We start from the raw sequence: 18,067 nt of genomic DNA, 5'->3' as shown, positions 1-18,067 counted from the left end.
CCTCCTCACCATGGAGAGTTGAAATGTTGGGCAAGTAGTGGATTCCCCTGTCTCTTCCAGTCCCCTGTGCGGTAACACACAAGGAGCTTTGCAGAGGGGTCTGTAGGTTTCCCCCACATATAGCACCTCCCTTACATGGTGGAACTTCTGCTGCACTTGACCTTCTGTGGCCACAGGAGAACTGGGTTAGTTTTGCCATTAAGAACTCAGTGATGTTGGTTGTTTGAGACAAACAGATGGCTTGAAAAAGTCAGTGTAACTTTTCTTGTAGTGAACTAAGTTCTGAACCCAGCGAGCAAAGGGTGTTTTCAGAGTTACTTAACACTGCTCTGTCTTCACACTGTCAATTAACTTTAACTGTTGCTGCTATGTTAATACTTTTAATCAAAAAATTCAGTGATATACAGATAAAATGGAATGCCTGGTTACCAAAAAAAGCAGATAAAGTGGAGCTTAAAATAAAACATTAAAGGTCAAAAATACACAGAAGAACGATAAACATCTCAGTGATACAGGAAACAGTATAATGAAGAGAATATATACTGTACTAACAATATAAGAGTAGTAAACACCGCAAAGGTATTAATCAAGAGGGATTATGTGTTATGACTGGATTTGCCTTGAGATAGAGTGAGATATAAGCCTATCCATGTAATATATTTTTGTTTTTAATATTGTTATTTACAGCCATTGAAATGAATATTTAATAAAACAATTAAACACTTCCTCTCCTTTTGGATACAATATAATGATTAAAAACACAGAGGGCAAAGGCCCATCACTAATATTTCGTATTTGTGGGAACACTGATTATTTTCACATCAAGCCTGAGTTATTTTTGAAAGCAAATAGAGAAACAAGGACTCAGAGCACTTAGATTTTTCTTATACTGCTGTCATTGTTACTGTATGCTCTGTGGCAATGAAACAGCTGATAGATGAAAATTCCTAGAATAATATAATTTGTAATATTTCCTTTAAGAGTGACTTTTTTTCATTAGGACATATTTAATTTCCCCTTTCCCCTTTTTGGTATTTTTAGTTTCTATGATGTGCTGGGATAGAGACTTAGATGTCTCCTTTTGGTACTTCCCTTTCTATTCCTTATCTGTCACTTACAGCTGTTCTGTGCTCTTTCCCTAAGGTCTTTTGTTTTTCCTCAAAAAACAAACCCAAACTCAGAACTAAGTAAGGAGAGAGACAGAGAGAGGGAAAAAAATGAAACCACTACACCCATAATCAGGAAGTTTCTGAAACACCTAGTTAAACAATGCTATATACTGCTAACCCTCAACTTCACACAGCTGGCTGTGTTTAAAGACCTGCAGGAAATGATTCAGCATCTAGCATAAGCCAGGCATTTGCAAAGGGCAAATGATGGAAAGTCCTTCAGAGTTGAAGGTGCATCACTAGAGGATTTGGGTGGTACAGCAATTCCATAAACTGGCCTTGATCTTTCTTCTTTAGGAACCACCTGAAAGTAATTTTAAGCCAGTTAGAGGTGACAAAAATGCCTTCTCAGGCAACCAGTCTAAATTTAGAAAGGAAATAAAGTTAGGTCATCTCAGGCTGCTTGCTAGTGTGCTATGATAATCCTCCTACTTTTACAGACTCACATAAAGAAGGAAACAGCAGAAGATTAACAGGGGTGGTTGCCACCAGTTGTAGCCAAGAAAATATTGTTTACAATAAACAATCCAGATTTTTCATGTGTGCTTTGTAAATGATGCAGATGGATACTTAACCTCCAATCAAGAGGTTTAGCTTTTAAAATCTGAGGCATGACTTTAATCAGACCTTATCAGCACTTTCCTAACTGGTCAAAGAAGATGCCAAAAGAAGCATTCCTTACTCAATGTTTGCTTTGCGGGCTCTTTTTAATTCTCAAACACTAAAGAAATAAGTAGCCAGCATTAAATATAAGAATGGATCTTTTCTCTTTTTAATTTTGAAGAATGTCAGCTTAAATTCACAATTGTTTATCTTATAAAAACTAACATGCCAGTGCAGATTTGGAGTCCAGTATGAATATTTCCCTTCCAATGAGACAATACGTTCAGAGGAATATAGTACTTGACAGTCCTTTGCAAGCAAAGAAGTCCATTTTTCTCCATCCCTAGCATGCTTTTGCCTCAGTGTAAAACAAGAATTGTCATTTCACAGTTGAAGGTTTCTCAACAGAGTTGAGAAAATCATTTTTAATTACTGTCTGGTTAATGCTTTTGAAGAATAACAGGTGGAGAAAGAAGGTGAGAAAACTGAAAGAATTACAGACAATTCTTTTTGTTTGTTAGGTATCAATGTGCCCTAATACTGTGAATTTTAAAACACTGTCTGTAAGTGGACATATGATGTAGATTCTCATTAAACATTGCTATGCTTATCAATTTAGGCCACAATCCTTCAATAAACTTTACTTGAGTGCATGCCATTGACACCAATGGAGTGCCACATGTCTATTTAAAAAAAATCAAATGTGACTCCCAATTATTTTCCATAAACAGGGACATGCGGCTTTGGAGAGTCAGAACTCTGACCCATATGTATCACCAGTTCCTTGTGATCCAGTTAGAATAAACATGTGCCATGAAAATGAGTGTATCAAGAAGATTTCAATCAAGTTAAATTGAACAGAGGCAAAAATCAATCTAAACAAATGGTGATTTTTAATAAGAATGTGTTTTTTAAATGAAGTGCCATTTACCTCATTTTTGTCTTTCAGCCACTAATAACTCACCATTACTAAAATAATTCATTACTAAATTGTAGAAATAAAAATTAGTGGTAATTAATAACAGTGCACTTACTGCAGCAGAAATAGGAAATTACCATTAATTTCTCAATATCAAAATTCACATTTTATTACACTCCATTAGTGTTTTCTAGTAGTTTCCTCAGGATTTCTTAAATATATCACTCATCAGAGAAATGTCTAACAAAGTAAATGGGCCAAATTAATATCTGCTCCCACTCCACCAAAGCCAATGGCATTGCACCATGGATGAATGTGGCACAGTGTATTTTCACTAGTAGTTGCTAAGCATAGTTTAATCATTGTAGTGCTATAACCTTTTACTTAACTGCTCCGTCTTTGGTCTATTAATTATTAGTAACTGGAAATATAATTTAATCAGGAGTCAATTAATTTCTAACATATCTGTGTACATTTCCTTCTAAAAGAGCCCTATGTGATAATAAAAAAGAACTCTACAATATTGCAGTATGTAGTTTCAGCAAAATATATTACCATACCTATGTACGTTTTACAGGTAAAACTGGATTAGTTATGCAAATATTGTGTGCACTATGAATGTTTTAGCGGGAATGCATTTAAAGTTTGTGTATCAGGAAAAGAGGATGAAGGGAAGTCACCAAGGCTAGAGTCTGCAATGAAAAACAGGCATGATATAGCAATAGTATTAAGTGCAATATACAAAAGCAGACCCTTCCCCAAGATCATTTCCCTTTGTGATTACATTGCCACTACTAACTCTTTCTATTACGTGGTTGTCTTCTTATATGAACTTTTCCCCTGTATGCTTTTCTGGCCCTTTAAATTTGATGGAGCCAAGCAGCTGCAGCCCTATAGTGGCCATTTTGCAACTGACTGCTGCATCTCCTTTCCTTCTAGCTGGTAAGTGCTCTGAATTCCTACTGGGGATTTGTTTAGCTTCTTCGTTTCCTTTCTGATTTCTGAGAGGGGTGGCACAGTTTTCTTTTTTAAGTGCCTCCAATTATTTTTAACTAATGTCTCCTAGCACTGGTTCAGGGCAGTTATTATGCTACCCCATTTTACACAAAGGGAAGCTGAGGCTAATGTTAAGGGCTACACTTTCAAAAGTGGGTCTAGTTTTGGATGCCCCAGATTTATGGCACCTACTCAGAGCCATCATGGGCATGATTTTATCAAAAGTGTTTACCATCTCCAACTCCTTTAGAAGCTACTAGGATTGGTAGGTGCAAATTACATCCTATGAGTCTGAAGTTTGGCACCCAAACTCAGAGACACCTTTTGCAATGTTGAGCCCACCACCTGATTTTTAGAGGGGCTAAGCACCCACTGCTCCAATCTATTTTGCTTGCATTTAGAGGGGCCACATCTCTGAAAATCAGCCCCTACGTGTCTAAAATAAGATCCCTGTAACGATAGTACACTTTTTGAAATGTATACCTATATAATTTCCCTGAGGCTGTGATAAAACTATGCACACAGAGGTTGTAATTGCAGAGTGTGTAGACATACCTGAGCTAGATTTAATCTAACTAGCTCTCATACCAACAGCAGTGAAGTTGAGGCAGCATGGACTTCAATGCAGGCTGTACCAGCCCACCCAGGTCCCTGAGTAATTACTTGGGTGGGTAACCTGCTTTGATGTACTGATAGCACTGAAGCTGTAGCAGCACAGACATGAACTAGCTAGATTAAAGCTAGCCTGGATATCTCTACATATATTGCAGTCACAGCCCCTGATTATGGTATAGAAATATCCCTAGTCATCTTGTGGGACATAGTGTTCAACTCCCTGATGACTGGTCTAGGACCCCTAGTAAATTACACTAAGGTCTGCTGAAAGGAACATGTCTGTACATGGATTTTGGTGGCCTTTGAGTTTTGAAGCCATATCTAGACTGTATAGAGAGAGAAATTGGAAGCTGAGCCTGTCTCCTTTATCTGCTGTACATGGGCTTTCTGAGCAATTTGACATGGAGGCTCCTGCAGAGTTTGGGCTACACATGCAAAGTACTTTTATATACCTTTGTAGATCTACTAGTGCAGCTCAGAGACAGCTCTTTGTGTACAGTGTGCTGTAAGGACTGTGAGAGTCTGCTGGTCCCATGAAGAAACTGTCTGTGTGAGAGTTTTGAACAATGACAATATTTTAGTTAACACAATGATAAAAAAAATGTCATGTAATCACCTGGAGCTTCTGTGCATTTCTACTGTAATCAGTCTGGCCCCTGACATGCTGCTGTTCACACATGCATTGAATGTTCTACCTGCCCAAGTCTGCCTCATCCCATTTGTTTAATCATAACTGCCCTCATATTCTTGCAAGTTTTTCATCATCCTATACAGAGCTATATTTGAACTGCACAATTTTGAATCTGTGTGAGCAGTGAATGTTGGGGAAGAGATTAATTGATGGCTAAGCATAGAAGGTGCAGTACCATTTCTAGCATAACCTTGTGTAGTACCATATGCTCTTCTATGCTATGAAAATGAATCTTATAATCATTCTAAACTGGTTTTATCGCCTATTGGTGGAGTATAAGAAATACAACTTAATCAGGTAACCCTTGGTCACACTGTAACTCACTGCTCTGTACTTTATCCAGTTCTGTTTAGTAAAATAAGTAGCTACTTATTACTTTATCATCATTTTTTTTAATTTTATCTGCATCTTAAGGTTAAATGACAGCTCATGGAGGTATTTGGCTTAATATTCCAGAAAACCTTACATCCTGCCATGTAAATGATAGCATTTGTTGACCTTTTTTACCATTGATAAAGGCCATTGCTTATTGGTTGGTCCCAGAGCTTTGAAACGATATCATAGAATAAAGTGCAATGTGTGGAGCTAGATCTTTGTTTGTATCCTAGGGTGGAATTTAAGGAATTAGAAATACGTCTCTGAAAAACTGGGAATGAAGCAGGATGAATATTGCATTGTGAATCATTATTCTAAAAAGTTGCCTTTTTTTCTCTTTGCAAATTGTCCCCAAACTACTTACAGTTTTCTAAAATGCATTTATTTCAAATTGCTCTTTGAATTAATAGTACAAAACATGTTTGGTTGTAGCTCTTTTTTTAAGCAGTTCATTGAGAGTATTCGGTATTAGAAATTCAAAATACCAGCTGGCGGGTTAGTTTTGACTGGACATATAGGTCTCCCAGCATGTTTCTACTCCTTGACTGGGTAAGCATGGCTCTTAGGGTCATGTTTCTGGTCTGACTATTCACGCAAATTAAAATTAACTTTCCATAAATATTCTTCATTACTCAGTTAAAATTCACAGTTTCTGCAGATACTCCTGCCATTTAAATTGTCCATTCTCTCCTTCTCCTCCTTATACACCATGAATAGTGTCTATTCTAGGCCAGCTTGTACATCATTGTCCTCTTTCAAACTCCTATTTTTCTGTGATGCCTACAAAAAAACTTGACAGGAATTAAGCAGATGGTGCTCTGAGACCTCTGCCTATTATACTGACCAATACTGTCTTATTGTACTTCCCTGCCTGTCTATATCCATCTGTTGTCTCTTGCCTTACACTTAATATGGAAGCTCTTCGGGGTAGAGATTCTTTTTGTGTGTGTATGGCATTTTGGACATTGGGGTCCTGGTCCATAACTAAGACTCTGGAGTGCTACGGTAATATACATAATAGCATATAGTGTTCACTGTGTGCCTTGTTTTTTCCTTTCCCAGTAAAAACATATGCACCATCAGTTTCCCCAGGCACACTAAGTGACCTAAGATTGGTATGTTGGAGCCTTTGTTTCAGACTGCATATCATTAGAGCAGAAGAGATTGTTATGCACGTGACCTTTCACACCCATTTCCAAATATGAGGAAAAAGTGAGGCTGTAAAACATCTCCAAGCCAGGCAGCTGTAAGATGATTTAGAATTTAAAGAAGTCAAGGACGATACAGAGTAGAGTTTCTGTTCTGTTTCCTGACCCATTACCCTGCTGTTTTGCTCACAATGCGTTCTTTAGTAGCTCATTATTTCTAAAGTTTAACTATCTCAAGGAGACAGCAGTAACTTAAAGTAGTTACATCAGTGGTAAGATGGAGCATATAAAATATGTGGGCTGAGGGGTTTTTGCACTACCCACCTAAACCAGGGTATGAAGACTTAGTTTCTGTTTATGGTGAGAGAGGCACAAGTTTCACTAGCCTCTGAACACAGCATTACTCCAAGCCTCTCTGACGCAGCCTCTGATGTTTTCATGCATATGATTTGACAGGGGATCAGTTCAGTCTCTGCATATCCTGAAAAAACTAGTTCAGAAACATCCAAATTATGATCAGTGTTTCAAAGCCCTCTTTACTTTGTAGAATATTGGGGCCCTATTGTGCTATTCCCACACATAATAAAAAAGGCTGTTACTGCCCCAGTAGCTTACAACCTAACATAGGATGAGACACAACAGGTGGATAAACAAACAGACCAAAGTAACAGTAAAATGATCGTATCTGGTATAGGAAGCAGCAGTCCCTTCATACCCACTGCTGGTGTGCTTACACAGATGGAAATCAGGTTAACTTTATTTTGACTCCACAAATTTACATCAGTGACATGGAGATCAGAATCTGGCCTTAAGGATCTTATATGAGAACTTCCTCACTGTAGCTGCTGTATATGGAAAAAAAAATTCATGTGGAAAAAAAAGTAGTACATGTTTTTGTTGAACAGCAATTCACGCTCATCTTAAGGTACCATTCCGGTACGCTCAACAAACTCAGCTCTTTTACACCTGTTCATTTTCCCCATGTAGCTTACCCATTCATCTATGTAGATACTTACGCAGTTCCCCCTCATTGTTGTATCTGATCCTCTAGAGTCTCTAGTGGCCAGCAAAAATTTCATTTAGAAACTTCAAGCTATGTTCAGCTTACAAGAGCAGAAAAAGAAGCAACCCAAATCACCCATTTATTTATTGCTTGTTTGTATCTCTTAAACAGCCAATTTTTTTTAAGGAAAATAAAATTCTTTCTGGAGCTAAAATGTTATCTCCTAAGATTCTGCCCAAAGCAAAATCTTATGGATGAGTTATAAACCCCTTTATAAATAGGGGTTTATAATGGAATTACAGATACGACCTGAATGTATGACTGACTGATGGAGAAACTTCCAGGCAAAGTTTAGATCCATTCTTGTTCTCTTTATTAAGATAAAATACAATTAAAGGTTAGTTTTCAACTGTTTTGGACAGTTTGAGTAGGATTTTCCTGGTCCAAAATTTCCTCAGTGGCAATTTGGGTTTATCTGAGGGTAGAATTTGGCTCTTTGCCTTTCAATAAGGGGACCCATTTAACATGATTTCCTGCCTTTGCTAAGTTTGAGGTGGACATTTTGAGCTTATTCGCAGAGAAGTGTGTAACATTGTCTCAGTGATATGAATGCTTGTATCTGCATTAATATCTTTACTTGTTTCAGTTCTTAAAACTGTTCAGATTAGTTTAAATTATGAGTATTGAAGAAATACAAGGCACTATTTTGGCTTTTTCTTGATAAAATGCATAAATCATGATAACTAGGAAAAAAGTGTTGAAGGTGTGATAAAGATCAAACATCAGTCTAAGCAGCTTCTAGACACCATCCAGAGCACTTCTTTGTACTTGTGCACCCAGACAAAGCTAAGTAGTATCAGGTACCAGCTAGAACATTAGTTGCCACAATGTACCCTTGTCAGTCTGTACCCAAATATTTATAAATAAAATGAACACAGGAGGCATATGATGATCTCATGATACAAGGCATAACGCAGTTTCCCCTTTAGTTGTTGGACTGAGAACACGGTGCAAAACACATATATAGCAGTATCCATTACACTTTAGGGCTGGAATTCAGTTTTGCTGGTAATTGCATGCTTGCAATGATGAAAACCAGAGATCATCACACAATTATTTGTGCAATCCTTATGTGCTGATTCAAGCACTGATTATGCAGTTGTTACACATGCAGGCATTACATTATATATATTATTTTATTATTATCATGTCAAATCCTGGAGCCCATGTTCAGTTTCTACTCGGACTTTAGGGTTTGGCCCACTGTTGAAAGCTGACAGTGTTCTCAAAGCCTTTGATTTCAGTGTAATACATTGGTGTTGCCTGCCTCTTAAATAATTGTATGCAATGTGAGCTAAGTTTAAACCAATATAGAGTGTGCATAGACGAAGTTGCACCAGTTTAACTAAATCAGTGCACCATTGCACCTTTAATTAAAAGTGTGCAATTTCTGTGTATGTTCCAGGCCTAAGACCATAATCCTTCAACAATTTTCATGTGAGTGAGCCTTCACCAACATGGAATCACATTGACTTCCTTGGGGCTGTGTGTGGGCATGGAGGTCCCTATGTGTGGAGTGTGTTGCAGGATAACCTAAAATATTTATTTTACTGTTCTTAAACTCTCATTATCACTCTGGAGTCCACATACCCCTGGGATGGCGAACTGGACTCCATGCTGGCACAAGCATCAGCAGAATTGTTATGAAAGTTCTAGCTGCAGAAAGTATTTGTGGGTGATGCAAAGAGCACAGCTTTATTTTCACATTTCATGCTGAGTTTGCAGTGCTGGCACTGAGTCAAAACATCTTTCTATTTGTAAATTGAACAAATTTTACCTGGAAATCAGTGAGAGATGATAAACGTGGCACTCGCAATATCATTTTCACATAGTCACTTTTCAGAGTAGAACTATTCGTAAGTACATTGATCTATAAAAGATGTCTGGACAGTACAGTTCTGACTGCTGATGTGTGTTAATTTACTTTTAAGGGACAAGCTCACTCATTAAATGTTTTAAGATATTGTGTTACCCAAATATAATACTAAAGCAATACAAACAGTCAAGTAAGACAATTATAAGATTTTCACAGTGGGGAAAATATATGCGACGCCTGGGTTTCACTTTTGTGTTACAATCAGTTTTTTTTTTAACCAGCTTTTATTAAACTTTGTTCAGTCATTTAAAAATTTTAAGTAGGCACAGAGAGACAGAACAATATAATAAGCAAAAACTGAATGTAGATACTTTGTGCATACACCATAAGGGGTCTATCCTGTTACTTATTGGACCTGTTCTCTCTAGTGCACGGGAAGTGGTAACAATGCCTGCCTACGTTTGCATACACCTACAAAAGTAGCAGTAATTGTCACAGACATCCAAAATGGCAACAGTTCCATGCATAGATTCCCCATGCAGATTACTCCCACCGGAAGCACACTGCAGAATCCACTGACTGTGTCAGAATTAGGCTCGGAAGGATTAGATTTTTATCGGTAATTGTCAGTAAATATCTATTTTTACTGTATCCACACACAAACTGAGGACAAAATATTTCCATCAATAATAATTGAAATTTACAGATAGGCACAGTAAGAAAAATGCTTCTTGAGAACTTACTAGAGTTTAAGGATATTTATTTTGTGTATTTTGATGTGAGGTTGGTGATTTGTATGTTAACAGTTATAAAGTTTTAACTTTTGCCATTAAATAATTGTTGGGCCCCCTTCACAACTTCCTAAAGTTGTGAAAATGTAAATTGATAAAAAATAGGGTAGGGGGAAAAACTTAAAACTGATAGTTTTGTGGGACTGTGTAAATTTAAACTGATAAAAATCAGAAAAAAATTGCTTAAAAATAAATATCAATATTATTCATTGAAATTATATCCAAAAATCTAATTCTGCCAAGCCTAATCACAATCAGTGGAATTGGACATATGAGGCCAGTGTTCCCTGGAGGACTGTTGTTGAGGGGACACCAGTGGAACAAGGAATGCAGGGAGTTAGGCTGGAAGCAACTCAGACACATGGACAGAGCAGTGCACAGAGTTATATGAAGTTTTACTTGTTCAACTTAACCTGCACTCAGCACATTTTTTGTGAATGCAACAAATACTGACCATAGAGATGTGAGCAATAGATTGATTGGAGAGACAGAGAGCATAGGCCCATAAACAAATTGACCAAAGTCTTAGTTCATATTTTACACCATATATATTGCACTGCATGAGACATTATAAGAACAGTATACATTCTTAGCTATTTTCACAATAAATTGGGTCAAAGCTATGCACCACAGAAGTTACTCTAACAGTGATACATTCAGGCAGTTCAGAGTTCATTTGCCTGCAAACTTCCACTTATACAGGTTCAGTGTGAACTCCTAATATCAGACAGAATATTGCAGGGATAAGCAAACTGTAAACATCCATGTTATAAAGTGCTTAAAATTTGAAGAAAGCACATGCTATGTCTGACAGAACTATCATTGAAAATCTCTAGGTGGTACAATACAATGTGATTTATGGTCATTTTTAACATTTTATCATGAAGAAACACTAAACAGCAAAGATGGAGATTTTACTTATCTGTTTGTTTATTGTTTCAATTACAGCAGTGCCTAGAGGCACGGCTGAGATGGGAGCCCATTGTGCTAGGCACTGTGCCAGCATAATAATGGATGGTCCTAGCCCCAAGGATCTTGTAATCAGAATAGCTTGCAGGAAAGGGGAGAGGGCAAACAGAGGCACAGAGAGGGGGAGGTGACTTGCCCAAGGTCATCCACTGAGTCAGTGGCAGAACTAGAAAGATGACTTGGGAGTCATGATTCCTGTGTCCTTGTTTGTTAGATCATTCTCCCTCTCGGAACAAATTCCTCTGAGCTGACTTTTGTCATCTGTACTCTCTCTTGCTCTAGCTCTCATTTCTTCACTTTTTCCTCTTTCCCGTGTCTCACTTCCTCTGCTTCCTCAGCTCTGGCTCTCCCTTTCCCTTTTCTCTTTTTCCCCTCTCCCATCACTCCTACAGTATGTCTGTACTATTCATTGTCTGTAGATTATCTGAAGTAATTGAAGTTACTTGCTAATTGTTTAGTCTTGGGCTAGTGGAGAAATATTTTCTAAAAGTCTGAATAGAACTGGATGCTGTTTGCAAGTAATGAATTTATATACATTGAGTTTCCTGTGCTCATGTTTAAACAGTTCTTAAATGACTTAATCTCTTATCTCCAGTGTGCTCAGGCATGTCCTCTTCACTGAAGTATGTAATACAGGGACAGCCATACTGAATCAGATCAGTGGTCTGTCTAGTCCAGTATTGTGTCACTTACAGAGGGCAGTACAAGAAGATTTAGAGCAAAGGACAAGAATTCCCATAGTGGACAATTATGGAGAAAGCTGCATAGAGGGGAAATTTCTTCCAAAGCTGTATCATTTTGTGGTTTTCTTATGCCCTGATATATGAGTATTTATATCTTTAAAAATATAATTATTATCCTCTTGAAATAGATGTGTGGACATTGTGATGGGATGTACAGACCTGTCCTTGGCTGGCAGGGGAAGAGTTAACCCCTTTCTGTGACGAAGGGCCACAGCTGTTTGCAGAGGCAGACAGGAGTGGGTGGAGGCAGCTTGGCCCAAGGGAAGTATTCCCTCCCTCTCCACATAAGAGATGTTGTCAGAAGACAGTAGAGAGGGAGAGAAGTGTGTATCAGAAAGAACATCCATCCCCTCCAAGAGCGAAGGGACTGTTTTAGCCCAGGGAAGGGGGAGATTGAGAGAGAGGATTGGTAAGACTTTGTGAGCTGTGGGAAGAGTAGATGGACTGATGTGAGAAACCCTGCTGACTAGGGAAGGAACTGATTGTGCTTTGGGTGGTTCATTTTCTCATTGTGGCTTAATAAAGCAGACCCCAAGTGGAAAGAATTTTAACAGGATCGTCTATTGCATGGCATGAGTATTTCTGGATCACAGAAGGAGAAACTGGGAGACAGTGGCACACTGAGCTAGGGGAGGGAGCAGTACCCTGCCATGGACAGTCTATCTATCCATGGACATGTTTAGTCATTTATCAAATCCTATCCACTCCTGACCTCAGTGATATTTAGTGTGAATTACAAATATTACCTAACCCACCAGGTCTCTCTGATATCCTGTGACTGACATGGCTACAACTACACCACATACAGTCTCTGAGCCCCAATTAGAGTCCTCTAGCTTAAGCAAGGGAAAATTAGTCTTGATATTTCTAAGGTAAAAATCAAGGAGAAAAAATATTTCAGAAGGAGGAAATAGACTTTCAGATTGTTTTTTATAAACCATAAAGATGCCAAAAGAGAGCATAAAGCCATTTCTTTTCTTTGTAGGTCACCTTTAAGTAACTGTTGGGTCATTAGATTACTGATCTCTCTCTTATATACAAATATCCTGAAGGTCTTCTGCCCCCACTGTTAGTTCTCAGCTAGGGGTGAGAACTGCATTGCTGTTTGTTGTTTTTAAACTTGTTTGATCAGTGCTTACATTAACAAGCCTTGTAATAAATACAATTATAAATAAGCCTTGTTCCTGTTTATTTATAACCAGTGGATGTGTGGCTGCTTTAAAGGTACCAAAGGTTAGTGTTAGCCTGAAAGATCTGCTTCAGGCATCTTCAATTAAGAGAAGTGTTACACCACTGTCAGAAGGAGGGTGTCTAGGCCTCTAGAGTTAAAGCAAATAGACACTGGTGGCAGCAGAATGTGAATGTGAAGACAATCTAATTTGTCAGGACCTAGCCAGTACATGTGGGGGATATCTATGGCAATATTGCTTCAGGTTAAGTAGTTGTAACACTGTGTGGCACTGGTTTTTTTAAAATGATACCCGGGGTGTATAAGAAATATTTTCTGTTTCTGATTTATATTCTGCCATAAAGGGGTAACTATTGAAGTATGGCTATGTTAGGAGTATTAAAGTATGGATATGCTGCATGCAGAAAACATTCATTTTTCGCATGGAATTAGCAATTGCACATGCAAAACATGCATTTGTGTTCATAATTACTAGAGATGATCAAATAATGCAAAAATACTCTCAGCAAATCTTTGTTGACATTTCAACTGGCTGTTTGGATCGTCCAGGTGCACACTTCCTTTTATTCGCCACTCATGAATGTTTGCTCATTCAGATCTTTGTCTGCATGAATGTTTGAGGAATTGCTGTCTGTAGCGAGGCGGTGTGGCTCCCCTCCTCCACAGGGAGGGTTGAGCCCCGTCCATCTTCCCCCAGGGCAGAACTTCCGGGCGGAGGCCCCGCCCCTCAAAGGGTCAGGCGGCGACCCGGAAGTATAAGAGCCGGGCGCCGGCCTTCAGTTGGAGCCCAGCTGCCGGCCAGAGCAGACGTGCCGGCCGACCCTCGTCGCTGGGAGGCTGCCGAGCTCCGGGACAGGGATCAGGCCTTGCCGGAACTCGAACCCCACAGCACCAACGAGCCTGGAAGCTGCGGGAACTACCAAAGCTACCCAGCCCAACACGCCTGGAGGAACCTTCGGACCGACCTGGCCAGCTCCCAGGGGTGCAACCGATCTACCCAGCCGGACTGGGAGAAGCCCATGAGGTAGACGACCCGGCAGAAGTAGGAAGAGAAGGGGGAAATGGAAAAGTAGCCCGGGGCGCTGAACTACAGTCCCAAGCCGAGGAGGCCCCGAAGCTGATGACCGTCGTGGTGCCGTCAGGATCCCCCCTGAAATCGTGCTGTCCAGTGTGTTCGGTTAGGATCCCCCCGAGCACTCTGTCAGTGTGTTCGGGCTGGAATCCCACTGACCTGCATTAGCGGCGACAGCCGCTACTAGGGGCCCGGGCTGAACGCAGAGGAGTGGGTGGGGGCCTGCGTCCCTCCTGCAACTCGTTAACTGGTGGCAAGTCTCCCCTTCAACCAAAGCCTACCGTGTAGTTTGCCTGCTCTGCCCTGCCCAAAGGCACGCCCCCTAACTGCTTGTGCTCTGCCCTGCCCCCAAAGGGGCCCAGAGCCCGCCTAACTGCTTGTTGCTCTGCCCTGCCCAAAAGGGCAAGCCCCAATGGCTGTTTGCCTCCCTGCCGCCAAAGGGCAGAGCCCCCTAACTGCTTGTTGCTCTGAACCTGCCCAAAGGGCCAGAGCCCCTCCTGAACTGTTTGTTGCTCGCCCCTGCCCCAAAAGGGCAGAGCCCCTGAAACGTTTGTTGCTCTGCCGTGCCCAAAGGGTCCAGAGCCCCCTGACGTTTGTTTCTCTGCCCTCCAAAGGGCCAAGAGCCCTCTGAACTATTTTGCCTGCTCTGCCCTGCCCCAAAGGCAGAGCCCCCTAATGCTTGTTGCTCTGCCCTGCCCAAAGGGCAGAGCCCCGAACTGTGTTGCTCTGCCTGCCAAAGGGCCAGAGCCCCTGACTGTGTTGCTCGCCCGCCCTAAAGGAAGTCCTCTGAATATTTCGCTCTGCCCGCCCCAAGGGCCAGAGCATATTTATACACTGGATTGGTGCCCGCCCGAACCAAGGGCTGGCCCCCATTGACTCCGTTACTGCTCTGCCCTGCCCGAAAGGGCCGGAGCCTGTCATACTGTGTTTGGGTGCCCTGCCGACCCAAGGGCGGGGCCACTATTGACTGTGCTGTGTCCCAGTCCGCCCCATAGGGACCGAACGCCCGGACCGTGGACCGCGGACCCGAGTGACAGGACCCAGCGAGGACAGGACGAGGCCGGTGTGGCTCCCCTCCTCCACAAGGAGGGTTGAGCCCCGGCTCCCCTCGTCACACTGCCCTTAGTACAAATGGTTATATTCATTCTGCATAAACAAGAGTGTTCATTATGCTATCTGGCTACTTACATGGCCTTAATCACTAGAGTAGCCTCACAACACATTTGTGGAGGTAGGGAAGTACTATCCCTGCCTTTTACAGATTGGGAATGGGACCAAAGCATAAAGTTGATAAATGACTTGCTCAAGGTCATGCAGAAAGTTTGTGGCTAAGCTCCTTTGCTTCCCAATCCACTGTTTGATCCACAAGTCCAGACTTCTAACTCCATTCTTGCTTTCTATTCACTGTTGTTTGCTGCTGTGGGGGAAGTGAAAATTTCCCCTCGTTTTGACAGAGGCTATCAGTCTGAGAGTCATTCACTCACATAGGGTAGAATTTTCAAAAGTCCTTAAGTGAATTAGAGCACAAGGTCCACTTTCAATGGGATTTGTGCTCCTAAGTTACTTAGGTACCCTTGAAATCTCTCATAGACCTCTGTTCAACAAGACACTTAGGTACATGCCTGAATTTAAGCTTGTAAGTAGTCCCATTGATCACAAGCATGCTTAAAGTTAGGCACATGCCTATGTACCTTGCGGAAATGGAGCCATAATGGGGAATACCTCTAGTACCGCTCAAAGCTGTCAGACTCTGGGGAGAGGGATGGAGGGAGAAGTGTTTTTAATTTGCCTACTGCATTCATCACTATTCACCTTTTAAAAAAATATGTATGGTCTAGTCAAGAAGCAGAAGACAATACCCACCATATGACTGGAAGGATATATCAAGTGGAGTCCTACAGGGGTCTTTCTTATGCCTGGTACTGATCAACATATTCACTAACGACTTGGATGATGGAATGGAGAGTATGCTTATAAAAACTGTGGACAATATGAAGCTGGAAGGGGTTGCAAGCACTTAGGACAGGATTAGTATTCAAAACAACTTTGGCAAATTGGAGAATTGGTCTGTGTAGCCAGGCGGTTACCCGGCTCCTGAGAGAAAAGGCTAGGTGGATTGGGGAAGCAGCCACAGCTGGCCCTATAAAAGGGCTGTGAGCCAGGTGCTATGTCAGTCTCTCTCTCTAGCTGTAGAGGGAGAAGGACCTGGCTGTCTGGGAGAGAAGGGTACCTGAGTAGAGCAGGGCTTGGGAAAGGCAAGAGGAGCTGGGGAGCTCCAGCCTGGTAACTCCCTAGGCTGCAGGCCTTGTGCAAGGCCTACAGAGGTACTGGGGCTGCAGAGGTGTAGCCTGGGGTTAGGCAGAGGCAGCTGGTCCAAACCCCCCTTACCAGGGATGAGTTATTTACAGACTGCAGTCTGCCCCAGTGAGCAGGGCCTAGACCAGGGGTATGCAATCTATGACACGGGTGCCGAAGGCAGCACGTGAGCTGATTTTCAGTGGCACTCATGCTGCCTGGGTCCTGCCACCAGTCCAGGGAGCTCCGCATTTTAATTTAATTTTAAATGAAGCTTCTTAAACATTTTAAAAACCTTATTTACTTTACATACAACAATAGTTTAGTTCTATATTACAGACTTATAGAAAGAGACTTCTAAAAACGTTAAAATGTATTACTGGCACGCAAAACCTTAAATCAGAGTGAATAAATGAAGACTCGGCACACCACTTCTGAAAGATTGCCAGGTCCTGGGCTAGATGATGACTGGCAGTAGCCACTGAGGCAAGGTGGGGATAGAGGGCTGGGGGTTCCCCTGGGAGGAAATCAAATGCTCAACTAGATCAAGGCCGGCCCACAACATTTGAGCACCTGAGGCGGGGAGCTCAAATGACGCCCCCGTGCCCTTTCGCTTAGGCCAAAACTTTGAAAGGTCTCAATTCTGCCTTCTTCCTGTTCAACTCCTCTCATGGTACTGCTCTGCTACCTACCCCAATAAATGAAAACTAACAGCTTAAAATGCCTTGTTCAAAAATTTTAAGTAACACTTAACTTTGAAATGGTAAATGTAACTTTTCTTGTCTCCATAGTAAACACTGGCATTTTTATCGGTTTGAATAATCAAAGTTGTGCTTTCCATGCTTTCTTGATTGCAAAGATTTGAACTGCTTCCTGAAGGTCCACAGTCTGGGCCAGCTCATGCTCTATTGAGGTGGTTGCAAGGCCGACCAGCCTCTTCTGTGTCACTGTGGAGCGTAGATTTCTTTTTATTAACTTCAGCTTGGGGATGCTGCATTCTCCACTGGCAACTCCTTACAGGAAGTGTTAGAAGTATGCGCAGAGCAACCAAAGCATTTGGAAAGAGGGTGGTCATCTTTGTGCACATATATTCCAGAACAGCCTTTGGAGCTGATCCTGCTGAAATGTATCTTGAAAGGGCTTTCAGTTCATCACCTAAATCACTCTCCTCAATATAGCGCATGTCATCATGTGTCAACACTGTCTCTAGTGCACTGCATTGCTGGTGTAGGTGGTCTTCAGGTGAAGAGTGAGGAGTTTTGGAATATCATACAACATCCCAAATATACTGCTGTGTTCCTTGAGCTGCCTGAAACATTCTTCAACTGACTGTATTGAACAATCTAGCACCTGGTTAAAGAATTCAACTTTGAATGGTTGGAGTCTTTTATAGGTTTATCCCGTGCCTTGTAATCAAAATGTCATCTTCTTCAGTGACTCTTGTATTTTTGCATGGGTGGGGAAAATAGCTTCAGTGTGAAGTTCCTCTGCCAACTTCTGTGCACTCTTCAGAACTTTTTGAAATCCCTCATCTGACCAGTAATACTGTAGGTATGACTTTGCTTTGTCCAGTTGTTCCATTGCTCCAGATATCAAGGTCAACACCTTGGAGT

This window comes from Chelonoidis abingdonii, chromosome 4 (assembly GCF_003597395.2).
Source record: "Chelonoidis abingdonii isolate Lonesome George chromosome 4, CheloAbing_2.0, whole genome shotgun sequence".
Taxonomy (NCBI): Eukaryota; Metazoa; Chordata; order Testudines; family Testudinidae; genus Chelonoidis; species Chelonoidis abingdonii.
The sequence above is the reverse complement of the archived record's forward strand: the minus strand, read 5'-3'. Positions refer to the sequence as shown.